General features: G+C 42.9%; 1 long non-coding RNA gene across 1 annotated transcript; it reads left to right on the top strand.

Annotated features, from left to right (window-relative positions):
- Positions 1-1173: 1173 nt before the first annotated feature.
- Positions 1174-5119, top strand: LOC121487246. Its single transcript, XR_005986805.1, has 3 exons — positions 1174-1308; positions 1392-1446; positions 4906-5119. It is a non-coding gene; the product is annotated as an uncharacterized LOC121487246 (long non-coding RNA).
- The last annotated feature ends 7906 nt before the right edge of the window (positions 5120-13025 follow it).

Genomic DNA, 13025 nt, shown 5'->3' with positions numbered 1-13025 from the left:
AAAGATGGATGATGGAGGTAGGAGATAATACAGAGAGTAGACAGAAGGGCAATGGAAATGCAGATCCCTAGGAATCCTTAGATACATTGGGCGAGCACTTAAATTTAATTGGGCATTTTTTTTAAGTATTTTAATTATTTATTCATGAGAGACAGAGAGAGAGAGGCAGAGACACAGGCTGACGGAGAAGCAGGCTCCCCACTGAGAGCCCAATCGAGACTCGATCCCAGGACCCTGGGATCACACCCTGAGCCAAAGGCAGACATTCAACCCCCCTGAGCCACCCAGGTGGCCCTAACTGAGCATATTAAAGGACAAGAAGACCCCAGAGTCTGAGCGACTGGATGCCCAAGAGGCTGACCTGTGGGGTATTCAAGGTTAAATGAGGCTGAATAGAAGAAGGTACATACAAAGTATGATTTTCCAAGTGAAATGAAGTAATGCAATGGAGACTCCTCAACCTACAGAGATTTTGAGAAGAAGAAGAAAAGTGAGGTAGAGTAACTCCTCCAGCCAGCCACGGGTTGGGAGATGCGCTCCCCTCCGAGGATCCTTGGGTCCTGCGTACATCCTGAAAGGAGCCCCCCAATGCTGAGGAAAGCTGGAATTCCAAAGGCTTTTCAGATACTGTGGTCTGGTCCCACTGCAGAGAGAAAGGCTGACGTAGCTGGTCCCGGAGGTGACCTGGGCACCACACTTTTAAAAGCTCCTCAGGGGATTTATGTGCAGCCAAGGTTGGAAACCACTGTGCTGTCTGGGGAGCCACGTGGGAAGCGCACACGTGGGGACAAGAGGCGGCTGGCAGTTCCACGGAGAGCTTAGGGCTGGTGTGTTCCTACATTTCTTAGTTTTAAACTTATTTCGTGGTGATCATGCAGTATTAAGTAGTCTTAGGAAGTTAGTATTAGGAACTTTAGGTGTGAATAAATACCCAGAATAATAAATGTGGCTTTCCTTGCATAAAATCCTGGCAGGAACTTTCCCAGACAGAAAATCTTCAGACATTGGATCTCAGTTGCTGGAAGGTGCCCTTGGATCCCTTGGCATTTAGATGAAAGAGGCTGAACACAATGTGATTGGCTCCAAGACCTGGGGAGGCTCCAGCTCTCCTCAAATATCCCCCCTGCTATTAGAAATGATCCAGTTAAACCTCTGATGTTATAGAATTAAGAAAATAAATCAAGGCTAAGAAGTGAAGTGCCTGGCCCAAGAAACTCAGCTGAAGGGGATTTTGGAGTCTTTGAACAACCATCGCCCTGTTTTTTTTTCCCTTAAACTTCCCTGCCCTTCAAATGCAAGGGTTTATAGGTGAGTGCCCCTAGGAGAAGTAATCTGATGTAAGTTCATACTCAAGTGTACATGACTAATATAAAAGTGTTTTCTTTCTGCAGGTTGTAATAACTGAGTGAATACATCAAATTGACGAACCTGAACATGGAGAGAGAGGTAAGTGTCAAAAGCTGCTGGGAAAGGTCAAAGAAAGGGATCTGGGCAGAAGGAGGACGGCAGGCAGAGCCGATTTCACAACTTTGGCTAGTGCTGTGCCTCTAGAAGTGAACAGAGGTGGACCTTCCCAGGACACTGGAAGAGGGAGGAGAATGACTTTATGTTGAACATGTTTATGAGAGGACACATTTTACATTATCAAGTGCCAAAAAGCGCCCACTCACGAGGAGCTTAGAGGAAGCCCCTGAAGGCTGTCCCAAGTGACTCAATCCCATTACTAAGAATCACTTGCATTAGGGCTATTTCTGCCTCATCCAAGAGGTTTTTAGTTACCTTCAGAGTCAACAGGAAATTAATCAGCAAGCAGAATATTGAAAGAAGATCTGCATCTCAGAGTCATTAAAATAAAAGCAGATTTGGTGAAATGGCCAAGGCGCTTTTGTTTGGTTTTGTTTGTTTGGTTGGTTGGGTATTTTGTTTTTGTTTTTTTCTTTGTTTTTGTTTTGTTTTGTTGTAATCTCTTACCCTCTTTCTTAATAAGTTGAAGATTCCAAAACTTAAAGCCTGAGGACCAGCGGCTCCTTGGAGGAGGGGTGCACTGTCCTAGGACCTGGACCCCTCCCCCCATAAGCACGCTGGCCCCAGGCCATCCAAATAGCTCTCCCTTTGCTCTCTCAAAAAGCCCCTGGAAACCTGACCACACTGCGACACGGTCTATTTAAAACTTCCTGAACACATCTCAGGCCACATCGCTGTCCTGTATTGTTCGACGTGCCTCTCCCCTCTAAGCTCTTGGGGAAAGAACTTTTTTTCCCCTTGTTTTGGAATGATTTTATTTATTATTGTAAGCCTGGGTGGAGAATGTACTTCCTTGCTTATCACACAGTTTTGTAGAAATATTAAATAATAATAATACCTGGACGCGGTAGAGAGCATGAAACTCTGCCTATCATGTAACCTTTGCTCTGCCATCCTGAATATCTGGGGAAGCAGCTTCTCTCCGTCTTCCTTATTATGGAAAGTAGAAAGCCAGGGCCCCAAAATTCGAGAACTGATCGGTAGAAGGATGGCAATGAAAGGTTTCTCGTTCTCTCGTTCTCTTCCACTGGCTTCTGACCTATCGATCTTAAAAAGATGCCCTGCTCCACCTGCCCCAAAGTGGTTGTGAAGAGGATGGGGGTGAAGCCAAATGCATTTCACGTGGAATCTTAGTTAATTAAGCCCCTTGGGGTTGCAAACAGCAGAAACCAACTCCGGTGGGCATAAGCAAGCAGGGAGTTTATTGGAGAACCATTGGGGTTTCTCACAGAACCCACAGGCAATTCTCAGGGGCCTGCCAGGAAACTGAGGCCTTGTTCTTTTGCTGTCTCTCTGCCTCTTATCTTTGTTTCCTGGCCCTGTACTAAATGTGAGTTTCGTGAAACAGGGATTTTTATCTGGTTTGTTTCCTGCAGGCTCACCGATGCCTAGAACAGTGCCTGGCACATAGTATTTGCTCGCTCAGCATTTATTTGTGTGTGTCTCAGCAGAGCAGCTCTCTGTGTCCACACGATCCCCAAATTTCCGTCTTTGGCATTCAGGCTTGTGTCAAGTGTCCACCTCTGGTCTGTTTAGTCCAGCTGGAGGATGGTGTTCTCTGCAAATATGATTGAGGCTGTAATGCCGTTTGCATGAAAGGAGTCTTAGAGTTAAGCAGGCATCATCACACATGTTTACGGCACTTCGACAGATACTTGTCATCAGTGCAGATAGTTCCTGGGAAGCGGGCACATGGTAATTCTCAAATGGAGCTATCTTTTGCTGAATAGCCACGCACAGGGGACTCCAGAGCATGAAACTTCCTTGTTGTCAGCCAGTTTCTCTTTGGACATCTCCAAGGACAAAAAAAGGGGCACTATTTCTTATGAGTTGTTCACTCCATTTTAAAACAAATCTAATTATTAGGAGACCCCCTCAGACACATATCTGACTTCAACCTCCACTGGTCCTCGCTTGGCTTTTTTAGGATTCTTGACAGAGGGTTTCTCTTCCATATGACGAGTCTGAAAAAATTCTTTGAAGAAAGTTATCTTGTTGCTTTGGAGTCTTTTCCTTGAGGTGACCAATAAATGCTGTGGGTGCTCTCGTCATATTGTGTGTAGGATTGCCTTTCCTCAACGTGATGGAAACAGCAGCCCAGTTGTGGATGGAAGCTTCCACAGGTTTCCCAGGCATTGTGATGCGTGATCTTGGGCCCCAGCTAAAAGACAGATTTCATAGGATATTTTCAGGGACTCCTCACAGAGACAAGCATTTTCATCAGTGGTGACCTCGGCTTTGAAGAGCACCTGTTGCCTGCGAGGAGTGGGTGGCTAAAGGAGCTGAAAGGTATCAACTGGTTGCGCTGGACCATTGAAGACCTACTTGGTGACCTGTACCTATCCCCAAGCTCATGGTAGATATATTAACTTTGCATCATTAATGCCCTTTGTATCTTCTCTTTTCAAGACTAAATACACTCTCTTGTTTTGGGCTTGTTCGTTAGCTCGTTAGCACACTTAACCACACCATGGCACAAACACTTTGAGAGTCCTGACCGCATGTAAGGAATTGAAGTAGTTGTTGAAGTAACAGACCGCGGACAAGATTTCTACCTTCAAAGAATTCCTAGTGAAGCAAGAAGGGAAAGCCGAATTCACAGATGCTGTAACCTAGGGTAGGGGCTGTGACGGAGGCGCAATGAGGACCAGCAACACGCAGGAGAGGCAGGAGGTGGGGAGAAGCCGGAGGAAGGAGGGCCCTGGGAATGCTGCAAAGGTGATGCCTGAGATGAGGCTCCAGGGAGGAGAGGAATCAGCCGGATGAAGATGGGGGAGGGAGCAGGTGGGCAAGCCAGGCAGAGGTTTTGCATCTGTGAGGCTGAGGAACAAACAGGACGGTTTGTTCAGAACATAGCTGAGGCAAAGAGTGTGAGTGCCGGCGTAGCAAGACAGATAGGGCAGGAGGTGCGTGCGGCCTGTAACAATTGGCTCTTGCTGTGTAGCAAACCAACCCCAAACACAGTGACTTAAGATAATAAGCCTTTATTATTGCTCACGAGTCAACAGATAGGCTGGAAAGTTCTGCCGATCAGGGCCAGGCCTGTCCGATCTCGACTGGGCTTGTTCACTTGTCAGTGGCCAGGTGGCAGATTTGGGGCTGGCTGGGGCTGGCTGGCCCTGCTCACATGCCGGCAGTGTGCTAGCTGTCAGCTGGGTGTCGACGTGAGTGTTTCTTCTCACACTGCAGGCGAGCCTGGGCTTGGTGGTATCAAGGTGGCAGAGAGAAAGTGAAAACACACGCTCAGCTACTCAAGACTTGGGTTGAGATCTGTTATAGCACCACGCCCCCGTTTGATTAGCCACAGCAAGTGGCTAGACCCCTCTGTTCGAGGAACAGGGACATCTATCTCTCTCTCTCTCTTTTTTTTTTTTTTAACAGGGACATCTCTTGATGGAAGATGCCACAAGGTCTTGGTCCTATATCTCTATGGATATATAGGAACGGGGGAATAATTCTAGCAATTTTTGCAATCAGTTCAGCACAAAGAACTTAGATGATGGAAATTTCCCTTCCCAAAGGTGGAGAAGCATCAAAAGGATATTTTCTTATTAAATGTATGTGATTTGGGCAGCCCGGGTGGCTCAGCGGTTTAGGGCCACCTTCAGCCCAGGGCGTGATCCTGGGGACCCGGGATCGAGTCCCACGTCGGGCTCCCTGCATGGAGCCTGCTTCTCCCTCTGCCTGTGTCTCTGCCAATCTCTCTCTCTCTCTCTCTGTGTCTCTCATGAATAAATAAATAAAATCTTTAATAAATAAATAAATGTATGTGGTTTTAGTAACTAAATTTTATTGGAAAATTATATTAAAATATTTAAAATAAAACAATTTTGATTTACACATATAACATTAAAGCACATTCTCGGGCAGCCCAGGTGGCTCAGCTCAGTGGCCACCTTCAGCCCAGGATGTGATCCTGGAGACCCGGGATCAAGTTCCACGTCATGCTCCCTGCATGGAGCCTGCTTCTCCCTCTGCCTGTGTCTCTGTCTTTCTCTTTCTGTGTGTCTCTCATGAATAAATAAATAAAACCTTAAAAAAAAAAAAAGCACATTCTCCTTTATTTATTTATTTTTAAATGTATTTATTTGTTAGAGAGAGAGAGAGAGAGAGAGAACGAGCTGGGGGAGGGGAGAGGCAGAGGGAGAAGCAGGCTCCCCGCTGAGCAGGGAGCCTGATGAGGGACTCGATCCCAGGACCCTGAGATTGTGACCTGAACCAAAGGCAGATGCTTAACCAACTGGGCCACCCAGGTGCCCCAAAGCATGTTCTCTTTTAAAAAAGAAAAAGGATATCAGATAAGGCTAAGTTCTCCTGCCAAGCACGGCCTTGCTGAGGAGGAGGATGTGGATGAAGTTTCCTGGACACCACCTATCAAGTCCCCTCCTCAGCAGCCTTTACCTCTGGTGGCCCCACTAACTAGGAAGCCACAGGTACGTCTGTCCCCAGGTCACATTCTCTACTTCCCCATAGGGATATCACCAACAACTTTGTCAACTGCCCCACAACACCCAGACCCACTGTGTCTACAGCATTCCTTGTAGATTCTAGGTCTAGTAAACCTGTCAGAAAAGAGGAGGCAGGTCCAGTTTGGCCTTTAAGAATCTCCTTTCCCATAGCTTCTTTACTAACCCATTCTAGAAGGTGCTCGCTACTAGTCTGTTGGGGGCATCCACGTTGATGTACTTTCTGAGATTCGGGATCCAGTTCTCCTGTCGCCAAAGTACCTTAAATACAAGGAGCAGCATTTCCCTCATTTCTTCCCTGGGCCCTCCTGGTTCCCAGAGATAAATCACTGAGGTGCACCTGCTGACCTTGTTTAGCCCTGCCAGGCACAGGGCAGGCTCCTCTCTTGGCTGGATCTTTAGTTCTCTCAGGCCAGTGAGTGCCAGTCTCCCAATTTGGCATGGAGAAAAGAAAAGGAAGGACAGGAAGAGATGGGGAGAAGGGAAGAAAGAAGAGATGGGTAGAGGGAGGGGGTGGGGGAGGGGGGAGGGGGGAGGAAGAGGAGGAGAACTGGGTGTGTGTGCTCTTTTGCTTCTGCTGCTGATTTATATTGTACCACTCACTGCATTTGACTAACTTCTATATTTTGTTTTTTTGCATCTAATTTAGCATTTAATTAAAAGTAAAACTTGTTGGGGCACCTGGGTGGCGGTTGAGCGTCTGCCTTAGGCTCAGGTCATGATCCCAGGGCCCTGGGATCCAGTCTCACATCCGGTTCCCTGCAGGGAACCTGCTTCTCCCTCTGCCTGTGTCTCTGCCTCTCCCTCTTTGAGTCTCTGATGAATGAATAAACAGAATCTTTAAAACAAAAATAAGAAAATAAAAGTAAAACTTGTTTTTGAATGGTTTCTGGAAGTAATCATAAACTGTTAGCGGTGGTTACATTTGGCGAGGGGAGCTCAGCAAGCTTGTTAACAGGGGCAGGGGTTTCCCGTTTTTCTTTTTGCATTTTCCTCTACTGATTGAATTCTCTAAGCGTGCTGAAGAGACTCCTCTAGAAAATAGAACTGTGGAAACTGATTCTGATTTTTTTCCTAATTCTTCCCTTTTTATTAAAAAGTATTTAAAAGATGAAAATAATATTTTTTTCTTGTTGTGGTCTCTACAATCTGTATCGTGGATTCTCCAATATACTTGTAGAACATATTTGCACAGCTATCAGTGACATTGTGCCAGGCGTCATGAAAACGTGCTCTACATACATTAGCATCTTTATCCTAAACAACCCAGTTGGGAAGGACTTCTTACATCCAGTTTAAGGATAAGGAAATGAAGGCACAGAGCAGTTGCACAACTTCTCTGAGGCCACACAGCTACTAAGGGTCAGTGCCAGGATTTATCCTCTATTCTATCTGACCCCACGGTCATGGTTTTACCTGTTATGGGATGGTAACTCCTTCCATCTTTTAACAGAGAGTCTTTTAAAATTGAGGGTCATCTGAAAGCACCTTGGGAAACCATGAAACATCTTGTGCCCCCCACTCTCCACGTCCTGTGCCATCCACACCAGATGGAATTGTAGTCAGAACGTCTTCTTGGGAGTACACAACCTCTTATCTTTTCTCTGAACTCCCAGGATCCACCCGCCTGATGGTGACAGCCCATGTCTGACTGAGCTGAGCTCCTCCTCTTTGCCTTCCCAAAGTCTAAGCTGCTACTTTCTGCAGAGTTGTCCTTACCTAATTTGTCCCAGCTTTTCAAAATTTGCAGCAGAATCACGTGTCTCCTTATCACTTTTCAACCTTCCGGAGGTAAGGTGGTCATGAGCCACATGAAGAATTCGTTGCATATGATGTTCTTAGCTGACCTTAGCCCTGGCTAGCCACATGATAAAGTGCTCTGAGTCCCGCATCCTGCTAGTTGCTTTGGGTTTTGTTTGTTTGTTCATTGTTAACCACAACTGAACTTGAAGTCTGGGAATAGGTTCCAAGTTTCTGGAAATAGTAAGTGGTTCCCTATCCCCTGTTGCCATAGATCAATTTTGAGGAGAAAGGCAACTTCAGAACCTCTTGGATTTCTTCCTCTCACTGCACCCCCCCAACCATGTTCAAAGAGTGACTGTTTTCTCTTTAAAATATCTCTTACATCCTACTTCCATAACTATTTTTACCCGCAATAAATAAAAAGAGTTCAGGCTTTTGAAATTTCTTAATCTGCATTGCAGCAATCACCCCTACACAGGTCTGGCCCCCTTGCCACTTTCTCACCGGCATCCATCCCACCCTGAATGGTCAACCTAAATCAGCCACACTAATTCCAGTCCCCTTTCCAGTGGCTGGTTTAGGAATGGGCATGTGGCCAAATTCTTTTTGAAGAAATGTGAGGAGATACCACTATGCTTTGGGCAAAGGTTTCTTTGCTCCTAAAATATCGAAGAGTCCATTTCTTTGCCTCTTTGGGATGGTTGTGCAGCTTCTGGGTGTGATGGCAGAATCTCCGGCAACCATGCCTTTCATGGGCACGTGGAGCTTGCCCTTGCTGTGCACGCTTCCCGTGCACAATCCCAGCTGTCCATTTTTAAATTCAAAGCATCTCAACAGCTATCCCAGTCTCTCTGCCCATAAGCTTCCGACTTTCCATCTTACTCATGCTAGATCAACCGCCCTGAGATACAACCCACTTTTATGACTCATTCCTTTCTCGGAGTTACATTCAGTGAAGGGAATTGAGAGTTAGAGGCCAGAGGCCAAGATTATAAGAATTTGTACATTTCCATAACTTTGTTACTTCCCCATCTTTGTTATTTTCTTATACTATCCATGCTTGGTCATTTTTATTCATTCAACAAATGTTTATTGAGCATCTGTTGTCAGGTGCTATGCTGTACCCTGGAGGTAAAACGTAAATAAATAAAAATGAGTAAGGATTGGTTTCTGCCATCAGAGAATTTACAGTTTAGTGGAGGATGGCAGGCACTAATGCTGCCCACTCGGTAGATCCCCTGTGTTCTTCCTTCTTACCAGAACCCCGGTTTTGTTCAGACAGTAATGCGTTTGGCCAGAGAGGCTGATTTGTGATTTGTCTGGGAATTAGCCTGTGAATGAGACTTCAAGGGAAATCTACCGAGGATTTAGGGAAGAAGTCTCCTCCTGATGAAAGGCCTGAGCCAACCACCTACTTCCCTGCTTCTTGGTACCCTGTTCCCCAAGACCATGATATATAAAGCAGTAGTCACCATCTTGAAATTGAAGGAAAGGCCAGGAGAATCAGAGAGATCCTCATGAAATCCCATAAAATCATGAAGCTGCTAATCCAACTTTGGAACTGTGGGCATCTAGATGTAATTCTCTATAAGGTAATGAAGTGCCTTTCTTATTTAATCCATTATCAGTTGGATTTTCTTACTAAACCAAGGGAGAAAACCAGGCAAAGAAGTATTTGAACTATAGCATAATACATGCGATTATTGAGTTATGCATAAGAAGGCAATACAGTTAGAAGGATACAGAGATGAATAACCTTGTCCCTGATTCTAAGAACCTAAGTCCAGGAGGAAGCGGACCCATCAGTCCATATTTGCAGTGCATGGGATAAATGCATGATAGAAATCTTTGCAGAGAAATATGAACCAGAGAGGAAAGTCTGATTTCAGTGTCTATAATGTTTGCTCACAATGGCAGTAAGCTTACGCGTTTTTGGCAGGAGCACTACAGATGTCACACTGTGTCTTTCTAAGTGTATCACATCACTAGGTATATGATATCAATTTGTCCCATTACTGGCAATATTCAATTGGATTACAAGGTTCAGAAGGTGTTTGCCTGGCTTGCTTCTTTAAACCTACCATTTCCTTTTGTCATTAATAAGGATTTTGTGAGAAGATATTTTGACACAAGGTAGATATACCATTTCTTATCAAACTTTCACCCACTAGTTTTAACTTATATTGATGGTTCTTGCTGAATAGATTATTACAAGGATATTTGTGAAATGATTTTTAAAGATCTTTCATTTCTTTTATATATATATATATATATATTTTAAAGATTTTATTTATTTATTCATGAGAGACACACAGAGAGAGAGAGAGAGGCAGAGACACAGGCAGAGGGAGAAGCAGGCTCCATGCAGGGAGCCCGATGCGGGACTTGATCCCGGGATTCCAGGATCACACCCTGGGCTGAAGGCAGGTGTTAAACTGCTGCATCACCCAGAGATCCCCCATTTCTTTTATATTTATTTTGTGGCAGTGTATTATAGGGAATAGCTTTTTCTACTCCCTCACTTATTCATTCATTCATTTATTCATATCAGTATGAACCTACGGATTCCTATTTTATTCAATAGATAATCTGTAAGTATCATTTATTTTAATTCTTCCATTATTCTGGATTTGGCCATAGGGACCTCTTGAAACTTCCTTCTATGCCCTTATTCTTGGACAATTTCCTTAGTTTGTTGTACAAGAAGATATTCCAGATTCATCTTGAACTTTTCCTATGCTAGCTGTGAAATCAGTCATGTCTCCAAATAACTCTGTTTTCTTTTAGTGGAGAATAGTTTGAAATTCAGAAATTAAATCTGGCCATAGGAGTGTCCATTGCTACTGGAATGTCATTGCTTCTAGATCTTCTCAGTGGACATAATAAATAGATATATGTATACACACATCCATACATAATTCTATATCTGCATAGATGTATACATAACATTTATACCTATATACCTATAAAGATATAGAAGTAAAATATATATCTGTAATGTTATAAAATAAACCATTAGGCCATATTAACAACTCCAATTCTAATCCAACACAACCTTCTCTGAAAATAAGAAATCTTGCCTCATTAACCTCAATATATTTACTTGTTGAATCCTGTAAGACTACTGAAAGCAGTTTTATATTTACTGACCCATACAACTGCGACAAACTGTAGCAGATTCAGCTATCCGGGAGTTCATATTTATTTATAGTTCTTGTTATATTTAGTCTGACAGTATATGATACAGTGTTCAAAAATTAACTGGGTTAGTTGTTTCCCCTTCTTTGGTAAGATTATGTCATTGATTTGAAATACAGTTTAGTTTATTTTTGTTTGCATTCCATTTTAGGTTTTGTTTTCCCCATTTATAAAAATGTTATTATTGCATAATTGTTTTGAGTATATAAACATAATTCCAAAAGTCAAAACTATACAAAAATGCTCAGAAAAGTGTCACTCCCGCACCTCTTCTACCTTCTTCACATTTATCTCTTATATCTCTTTGTTTTTTAAGGAGAGACATGTGCATCTTCTTTTCTCTAGTTTTATAGAAAAGGCAGCACCATGTAGATATCTTTTTGTAATTTACTTTTTTCACTTAAAAATATGGTTCACAAATATCACCCTTAATTATATTTGTGGCTGTGTAGTATTCCATTACTGAATACAACATAGGTGATTTAATGAGTTTGCTACACTTCCAATATTTATAATCACAAACAGTGCTGCATTGAGTAACATTTTGTATGTATATTTCTATGTTTTGGGAGGTGTATCTTCAAAGTAAATTCAAAGTGAGGATATGAGATTACTGAGTCAAAAGGTAAACATATATTTAGTTTTGTTAAATACTGTGACATTCTCCTCCTAACCATTGTACCAATTTTCATTCTCACCAGCAAAGTATGGAGGATTCCTGTTTTCCCAAAGCCTTACCCACAAAATGTAGTGTCAAACTTCAAAATTTTTGCCAATCACATAGGTGAAAAATAGTACCTCAGAGTCGTTTAAAGTTTTGTCTTCATATGTTCAAGTGGTCTCAAATATGTATATGTGTGTATTCTGTTTATGTCTTTTGCTTGTTTTTTTTTAAGATTTTATTTATTTATTCATGAGAGACACTGAGAGACAGAGAGGCAGAGACACAGGCAGGGGGAGAAGTAGGCTCCATTCAGGGAGCCTGACGTGAGACTCTATCCCGGGTCTCCGGGATCATGACTTGGGCTGATGGTGGCACTAAACCGCTGAACCACCCAAGCTGCCCTCTCTTTTGTGATTTTTAGATGAATTTTTTATGGGCTAGGAATTTTTTTTTTAAGATTTTATTTATTTCTTCATGAGAGACACACACAAAGAGAGGCAGAGACATAGGCAGAGGGAGGAGCAGGCTTCATGCAGAGAGCCTGATGTGGGACTTGATCCTAGGACCCAGGGATCACACCCTGAGCCAAGGGCAGATGCTCAACCGCTCAGCCACCCAGGCATCCCTGTGTGTTAGGGATATTTGCTCTTTTTCTATAATATATGTTGCAAATAGCTTCCAGTTTGTCTTTGTCCACTTTGTTTATAGTGTTTTTTTTTTGACATGCAGCATTTTGTGTGTGTGTGAATTTTTAAATCTTTTTTTTTTAAGATTTTATTTATTTATTCATGAAAGACACACACAGAGAGAGGCAGAGACATAGGCAGAGCGAGAAGCAGACCCCATGCAGGGAGCCCGATGTGGGACTCAATCCGGGACTCCAAGATCATGCCCTGGTCTGAAGGCAGACACTCAACCACTGAGCCACCCAGAGGTCCCAAATGTTTTCTTTTATTGCCTCTGGATTTTAAGTCATAGTCAAAAGTCTTTCCTTACACCAAAGTTATAGAGAATTTACCCACATATTCTTCTCCCATCTGTGTGGTTACCTTTTTTTCTTCATTTTTTTGTCTTTGGCTCATTGATGATTATTCTTATTTACAACATGAGATATGAGTCTAGTGTTACCCTTTTCCAAATGGCTATCCAGTTTGTCTCAGCAGCTTCATTAAAGCATTCATCTTTGTTTTAGTGATTTAAAATACTACCTCTTTCATACACTAATTTTCCATAGGTACTTGGATCTACGTTTTCTTTTTTTAATTCTATTCTTGTTTGCCTGTCCACACAGCAGTACCCTACTGTTTTAATTATAGAGGCTTTATAACATCTTTTAATCTGCTTAGTCCTCTTTTACCTTTTTTTATTTTGTTTTTCTAATTTTACTATCAACTTATGTAGCTCCATTGTGGAAAAATTTTTTGGTATTT

This window comes from Vulpes lagopus, chromosome 3 (genome assembly GCF_018345385.1).
Source record: "Vulpes lagopus strain Blue_001 chromosome 3, ASM1834538v1, whole genome shotgun sequence".
Lineage (NCBI taxonomy): Eukaryota > Metazoa > Chordata > Mammalia > Carnivora > Canidae > Vulpes > Vulpes lagopus.
The sequence above is the reverse complement of the archived record's forward strand: the minus strand, read 5'-3'. Positions and strand labels throughout refer to the sequence as shown.